Source organism: Chiloscyllium plagiosum, chromosome 15 (genome assembly GCF_004010195.1).
Source record: "Chiloscyllium plagiosum isolate BGI_BamShark_2017 chromosome 15, ASM401019v2, whole genome shotgun sequence".
NCBI classification, from domain to species: Eukaryota; Metazoa; Chordata; class Chondrichthyes; order Orectolobiformes; family Hemiscylliidae; genus Chiloscyllium; species Chiloscyllium plagiosum.
In genome coordinates, this window is record NC_057724.1 from 45533874 (window position 1) to 45542280 (window position 8407).

General features: G+C 41.7%; 1 protein-coding gene across 2 annotated transcripts in view; it reads right to left on the minus strand.

The window, feature by feature from the left end:
* The window catches only part of cul4b (cullin 4B), an 85365-nt gene that overhangs the window by 29219 nt on the left and 47739 nt on the right, over window positions 1-8407 (minus strand). The gene's annotated exons all lie outside the window — the stretch shown is intronic.

An 8407-nucleotide genomic window follows, 5' to 3' on the forward strand; every position in this document is an offset into this window, starting at 1 on the left:
TACTGAACTCCATATCGATCACATCTACTGCTCTGCTCTCATCAATCTTCTTTGTTACTTCTTCAAAAAACTCAATCAAGTTTGTGAGACATGATTTCCCACGCACAAAGCCATGTTGACTATCCCGAATCACCCTTTGCCTTTCCAAATACACTTACATCCTGTCCCTCAGGATTCCCTCCAACAACTTGCCCACCACCGAGGTCTGGTTCACCGGTCGATAGTTCCCTGCTTATCTTTACCGCCCTTCTTAAACCTCCAGTCTTCCAGCACCTCACCTGTGACTATCGATGATACAAATATCTCAGCAAGAGGCCCAGCAATCACTTCTCTGGCTTCCCACAGATTTCTCGGGTACACTTGATCAGGTCCTGGGGATTTATCCACTTTTAACCGTTTCAAGACTCCTTTTCCACAGTAAATACTGATGCAAAATATTCACTTAGTATCTCCCCCATTTTCTGTAGCTTCACACAAAGGCCGCCTTGCTGATCTTTGAGGGGCCCTATTCTTTCCCTAGTCACCCTTTTGTCCTGAATATATTTGTAAAAACCCTTTGGATTCTCCTTAATTTTATTTGCCAAAGCTATTCATGCCCCCGTTTTGCCCTCCTGATTTCCCTCTTAAGTATACTCCTACTTTCTTTATACTCTTCTAAGGATTCACTTGATCTATCCTGTCTCTACCTGACATATGCTTCCTTCTTTTTCTTAACCAAAAGCTCAATTTCTTTAGTCATCCAGCATTCCCTATACCTATTAGCCTTCCCTTTCACCCTGACAGGAATACACTTTCTCTGGAATCTTGTTATCAGCTTTCGAAAGTTCTTGTCTAATGCCGTCAAAATTGGCCTTTCTCCAATTTAGAACTTCAACTTTTAGATCTGGTCTATCCTTTTCCATCACTATTTTAAAACGAATAGGGTTGAAGAAAGTTAGTTTTTAAAACAATATTGCACCAGTGACATATTGCTCCACAGCAGTGATAACAACAGACAAAATGAGGAAACCAAATAAAAAGGAGATATTAGGAAGTCTGACCAAACGTTTGGTCAGTGGTGAATGTTTAAGGAGGGGAAGGGTGGTGATGGGCAGGGAAACTTTGAAATGGAATTTCAGGGATATCGTAGTTTGGAGGATTAGACCAACAGATAGGTGAATTTTGATGCAGAGAAGTACAAGTAATTACTTCTGGGAGGAAGAACATGGAGACATTTTTAAAAAGTGCAATTCTAAAAGGAGTGAGCAGGACCAGAGGAAGCTGAGTGGTGAAGTGTATCAATCATTGATGATGGCACGACAGGTTGAGAGAGTAGTTAACAAAGCAAAAGCCATACTTTAAACAATACATTTGTAGAATACAAGCAAATAAGTTGTGTTTATACCCAGTCTGAGCACTACACTTTAGAAAAAAATCTAAAAGAGAGCGGGTCCAGAAAAGAAAAAGAATAGCTCCAAGAATGATTCAATTCAGTAACCTAGATCAGGGTAACTTGGCACTACGGATCCAAATTGACTGAGTGGTAGGAGACAGAGGATGTGGTTGTTTGTATGACTGGAGGCTGGTGTTGTTCAGTTGCATATCACAAGAATCAGTGCTGGGCCCTTTTTGTTCGTCATATAAAAGGATATTAGTGAAAATTTGAGGGCGGGTGGTAGATATTAAGCGTAATGGGGATGCACTGGATGTTGCTGGGATTGAAGTACTTCAGCTATGATAGAGACTTGTTTTCTTTGGAAAAGAGAATGCTAAGGAGGTACCCAGGACAAGGAGGATAGCAAGTAGCTGTTCCCCTTAGTTGAAGGGGATTTTAAAGAGAAACACAGTCGTTCAGAGGAAACGTTTTTTCTACCAGAGAGTTGGGGGAATCTGGACTGGACTGCCTGGGAATAGGTTAGAGGCAGGAGACCGCCACCTTCAAAAAGTAGATGGGATAAGCAATGAAAACATTATAACATTCATGGCTTTGAGTCAGTTGCTGGAATGTGAGACTAGTGTAGATGGGCCAGCACAGAATGGATTGGCCAAAAGGTCTTTCTGCGCTTAATGACTCTCTCTCTAATTAGTGAGGTTGAGACTGGTTGCCTTGGACATGGGAAGGTTATAGGAAGATTTAATCAAGATATTCAAAACTAAGGTCTGGATGGAGGACATAGGGAAAAATGATTCTCATTGGAGGAAGGATAGAGAACCAGAGGGCAGAGATTTAATTAGCAAAAGATGCATTGGCAACATAATAACATTGTTTTTAGTCAATAATTGGTTAGAATCAGAACTGCACTCCCTGAGAACACAAAGATCACAAGATCAAGACCAACAGAAAAATCTACAACTGCAACTCTGAACACATTAACAGACCTGACAAGACCAATGCAATGATGCTCAAAAATTGTAAAAATTCAAGTACAAAACATGCCAAACATAAAAACCCAAATGTTTAAGCGAACATTGCAGGCTCACAAACAAGCACAGAAATACAATATGAAGTATTTTAAAGGCATGATTTACAAAATGAACAGAAGATGCATGCCTAACTCAACTTATAATTAACTTTCTAATTTTATTTATCTAATTGCCCTCACCAGCATGTTCTCTCTCCCACTCCATATCCCAAATCTTTAAAGGTCAAAATACTTCTGCTACACACAGAACACATTATGCTTAAAAGTTACAGTTGACAGTCATCACTTCAAATAGCACCAGAGAATATTAAATATCAATTACAAACATCACACACTCACGCACTTCAAGCCAAGTAATGCTGTTGTCATATAACACTCACTTCAAGTAACATTTGCCTGTCACAGATATTATCAACCTCGAAATACCTACCAGATACAAGTGAAATGAATAAATTTTTTTAAATTAGCCTACAGACCTGGGGTGGCTTGGTTAGCAGGGCAGGACAGGTTACAAGACTGGTCTCAACGTCAATGGATTGCAGCAGTTATAGGAGGCAGCTCTCCACAACCTGCTCAAGTGCACTGAGGAAGGGCTGAGAAACATATCAGAAATATTGGGAAATAGAGGTTTTGGTGAGAGGGAAAAACTGAAGGAAATCTGAGTTGGGAAATTGGGGATGGAGAAATTAATAGACTGCAAGTCAACAAATCCACAGGGTCTGATAATCTGCATACCAGAGTACTTAAGGAAGTAGCCCTAGAAATGATGGATATATTGGCATCCACCTTCAAAAACTCTATTTTCTGGAACAGTTCCTTCAGATTGGAGGATAAGTAATATGCCTCCCTCTTTGGGAGGCAGCAAGAAAACTAGAATTATTGATGGTGAAGGCTGATGTCAATGGGAGGAGAACACGAGAGTCCATTATATAAAATTTAATAGCAGAGCACTTGGGAAAAAAGTGGAATGATCAGATAGAGTAGCATAGATTTACTAAAGGGAAATCATGCTTGACAAAACTGTTGGAATTCTTCAAGCATGTAGCTTGTGGGAGTTAGTGGATGTGATTTATCTAGTTAAAAATCACAACACCAGGTTATAGTCCAACAGGTTTAATTGGAATCACACTAGCTTTCGGAGCTAGTATGAGCTAAAGTCAGAGATAAGCACATGGGACTGGGGGTAGTATACCAAGATTGACAGAAAACTGGCTGGCAGATAATAAACAAACATTAGGAATTAAACAAGTCTTTTTCCAAAAGGCAGGCAGTGACTAGTGGGAAACCACAGGGATCAGAGCTAGGACTCTTGCTGTTCACATATACATTAGTGATTTGAGTGAGGGAACTGAATACAATAATGCCAAATTTGCAGATGACACAAAGGTGGGTAGAGGGGTGAGCTGTAAGAAGGATGCAGAGGTGCTTCACTGAGATCTGGACAAGCTGGGTGAGTGGACAAATCCATGCTGGATAATGTGGATAAATTTGGGTTTGGAAGTGAAAACAGAAAGACAGATTATCTGAATGGCAATGAGTTTAGAGGGTGGAAATGTGCAATGAGACCTGTGTCCTCATATACCAATCACTGAGAATAAGGTACAGCAGACAGTCAAGGCAGCAAATGCTTTGCTGGCCTTCACAGCAAGAGGATTTGAGTACATGAGCAGGGATATTCTTGCTGCAATTATACAGTGCCTTACTAAGGCCACACCTGGAATAGTGTGCACAATTTTGTTCTCCTTATCACAGGAAGAATGTTCTTTTGAGAGAGGGAGACGGGTGGACTGATGCTTGAGGAGCATTGAATGGGTTTGGGTTATACTCACTGGAGTTCAGAGGGATGAAGGGGCAATCTTACAAAACATTTACAAGATTCGAACAGAACTTGACAGGATAGATACAAGAATAATGTTCCCAATGATGAGGTGGGGTGGGGGGTTGAGTTGGTGATGGTGGAGTATCCAGAACCAGGGGTTCAGGACTGAAATGAGAAGATATTTCTTCACACAAGGTGTGGTGAGCCTAGGAATTCACTATGAGCAAAAGCAGTCGAGGCCAAAACATTGTATGATTTCATGAAGGAGGTGGTTATAGCACTTGAGTCTGAAGTGACCAAAGGATATGTGGCAAAAACTGGAACAGGCTGTTCAGTTGGATGCCCCAAAGGGCTAAATGATCTACTCTTGCTCCGAATTACTACGTTTCTATATTGGCTCAGTCAGCAACAAGCAAAGATTTTGCAAATTTCTTTTTAGCTTACAAGTTTCTATTTCATTGTTTGTTCATGGATTGTAGGTAGCATCAGCGAGGTCACCTTTTATCCTCCATCCTTAGTTGCCCTTGAGAATGTGGCCATCACAGGCTTCTTGTAGGTAGACCAACAGGGCTGTTAGAAATAGAGTTTTAGGATTGTGACCCAATGACCATGAAGGAACAGTAGAACAGTTCCAAGTCAGGACACAGGGTTGCTTTAGGGGGACCTTGCAAGGGATTATCTCACGTATCTGTTGTCCATTTGTAAAGTACTGTTGACTGAGTCTTGGAGAGTTGCGGCTATATAGCTTATACAATACACACTGCTGTCACTGTGCATTGGTAATGAAGTTCATGTTTAAGATAGTGGGTAAGATGCCATTAAAGCAGGTTGGTTTGCCCTGGATGGAGTCAAACTTCTTGAATGTTGCTGGTACTGCATCCATCCAGGCACAAGTATGAAAGGCACTTCATACTTGTGCCTTTCAGATGATGGACCAGATTTAGGAGGAGTTAAAAGCTAAGTTAGTTGACACAGAATTCCTAGCATTTGATCTGCTCTTGTAGCCACAGCATTTATTTGGCTGGTTCAGTGTCTGGTAAATGGCAATGCCCAGAATGGTAATAATGTATAATTCAGCAATGGTAATTTTATTGGAAATGGTCAGTCTCGGAAATTTACATGGTAGGAGTGTAACTTGCAATGATCAGCCCGAGGGTATTGTCAGGGTCTTGCTGTAAAATGAACATGGTCCGTTGCACTATCTGCAAGTTGGGAATGGTGTTGTACGCAGTGCAAATATCTTCATTTCTGAACATATATTGGAGTTGGAGCAAAGAAAGGTCACGAATGAAGCAGCGGAAGATACTCAGGCATCAGACACTACCCTTACTCAGTCCTGTAGTGATATGCCATGATTGACGTTCAGCAAGCACAACCATCTTACTTTGAACTAGCTATAAGACTTTTCTTCCAACTCCCATGGACTCCAATTTTCCTTGGGTTTCCTTGATGCCATAGATGGCCAAATGTTGCCTTCAAGTTAATGGCAGTTGTTCTTGCTCCATCTCTGGAATTCAGCTCTTTTGCACAAGTCTGATCAAGGTTGTTACATGGTGAGGAGATGCGGCTCTGGCAGAACTAAACTAAACATCACTGAACAAACTATTACTTTACAAAACACCCTCGAAAACAGTGTTAACGACTCCTTCCATTGCTTGGCTGCTGATCAACTCAAGACTGATCAGTGTTACTTGGTTAGATTGGATTTGTACTTTATTTTGTGCACAGGCCATACATGGAAATTTGTCGACATAGCTGCACATCAATAGCTTGGCCAGGAACTCTCAGTTCTGGAGCACAACTCTTCAACACTATTGCTGGATCCAGGGTCCACAGTTTTGCAATACTCAGTATCCTGAGCCATTATTGCTATCACTTGGAGTGAATTATATTTGGTACCTGTGATGCTGGGTCCTCAGAAGAAGACCATCTATTTGGTCATGCTGGCTGTAGATTTGTGAAGTCTGTTCCTTCCATTTGTTGTTTAAATGACCACCTCTAATCAGAACTCGATATGGCAGCATTGCAGTTAGGCAGTAGGTTCATTCAAAAAGTTAGGAGATATGGGACACAGGCAAATTTGGCTGTCTGGATACAGAATTGACTGGTCAAAAGAAGACAATGAGTGGTACTGGATGACAAATATTCCACCTGGATGTAGGTGACCAGTGGTGTTCCGCAGAGATGTGTTCTTGGGCCTCTGCTCTTTGTAGTTTTTATAAATGACTTGGAGTAAGAAGTGGAAGGGTGGGTTAGTAAGTTTGCCGATGACACAAAGGTCGGTGGTGTAGATAATGTCGGGGGCTGTTACAGGCCTCAAGACATTTATAGGATGCAGAGCTGAGCTGAGAAGTAAGTGGTAGATGGAGCTCAACCTGGATAAATGCAAACTTATTCATTTTTGAAGGTCAAATTTGAATGCAGAATGCAGGGTTAAAGACAGGATTCTTGGCAGCGTAGAAGAACAGCGGGATCTTGGGGTCCACATAAATAGATCCCTCAAAGTTGCTACCCAAGTTGATAGGGTTGTTAAGAAGGCATATGTTGTTTTGGCTTTCATTAACAGGGGGACTGAGTTTAAGAACCACATTTGCTCCAGCTCTACATAGCCCTAGTTAGACCACATTTGGAATATTGCATACAGTTCTATTCGTTTCATTATGGGAAAGATGCAGATGCTTCAGAGAGGGTGCAGAGGAGATTTACTGCCTGGACTGGAGGGCTTGTCTTATGAAGAGAGGTTGAGTGACCTATGGCTTTTCACACTGGAAAACAGGAAGAAAGACAGGTGACTTGATATAGGTGTACAACATAATGAGAGGCATAGATAGATAGCCAGAGACTTTCCCAGGGTAGAAATGGCTCTCAAGAGGTGTCATAATTTTAAGGTGAGTGGAGGAAAGTATAGGGAGATGGCAGAGGTAGGTTCTTTACGTAGAGAGTGATGGGTGCGTGGAATGCGCTGCCAGCGGTGGTAGTAGAGTCAGAGACATTAGGGATATTTAAGCGACTGCTGGACAAGCTCATGGACAGCAGTAAATTGAGGGCTGTGTCGGTTAGGTTGATGTTAAATTAAGATAAATGCTCGGCACAACATTGTGAGCTGAAGGGCCTGTACTATGTTGTACTGTTCTAAGTTCTAAATCTGATACATTGGTTGTGGGATCGCTTTACCCCATCACGTTGCTACCACTGTTTCGCATGTCCACCTGCATTCTTCATTAAACCAGGATTTGTTCCTCAGCCTTATGGTAATGCTACAATGGAGAATGTGCAAGGCCAAAGGTTTACAAACTATGGTTGAATACAATTCTGTTATGACAACTTTCACACCTCATGGATACTCAGTTTTCAATTTGTTTTGCCTATTTGAAATATGTTCCATCTGGGACAGTTGTTGTGGTGCCACACAACAGGATAAAAGGTATCCACGTTTTCACAAGGACTATACAGTGTTCACTCCCATTATTGCTGCCAAGAGCAGACTGTTGCATTTGCAACAGTTACACTGGTGAGCACAAGTTCAAGTCTCATTTTTCCCTCTCGTTGGTTCCTTTGACAACAGCCAATGACCAAGTTTCACGAAACATTCTTTTGGACAGTCAGGAGTGGTGCTTTCGAGCTACGCTTGGTGACAGACATGGATTTTACATCCTTAGGGCTACTTGCAATACGTGTTCAACATAGAGTATCGAGGATTCATCAGCAAGTGGGGGAAAATAATGTTGTGTGCCTGTGTGTGCACTCTGATGCAAAGACATTTCCTGATGTCTGGAGTTAATGCTGAAGACTCCCTGACCAATTCTCTCCCCTCTATACATCACTGTCCTGCTACTGTTGGTGGGTCTGTCTTGTTGGTGGAACAAAACCCAGGAATAGCCATCATCATAATGAGACATGTTCTTCATATGTGGTATGACACACAATTATGACTGCACCATGTAATTGCTCAACTAGTCTGTGGAACAGGTCTCCCAAGTTTGGCACAAGCCTCCAGATGTTACAAAGGAAGACTCTTTAGGGTTGATAGGTTTGCCATTGTCATTTCCAGTGCCTCAGTCAATGTCAAGTGGTCTGTCCGGATTCATGTTTTCTTAGATTTTGTCATGGATTGATACAACTGCGTGAGTTATGTCATATCATTTCAGAGGTTTTTAGAGGAGAAAGTGAGGGCTGCAGATGCTGG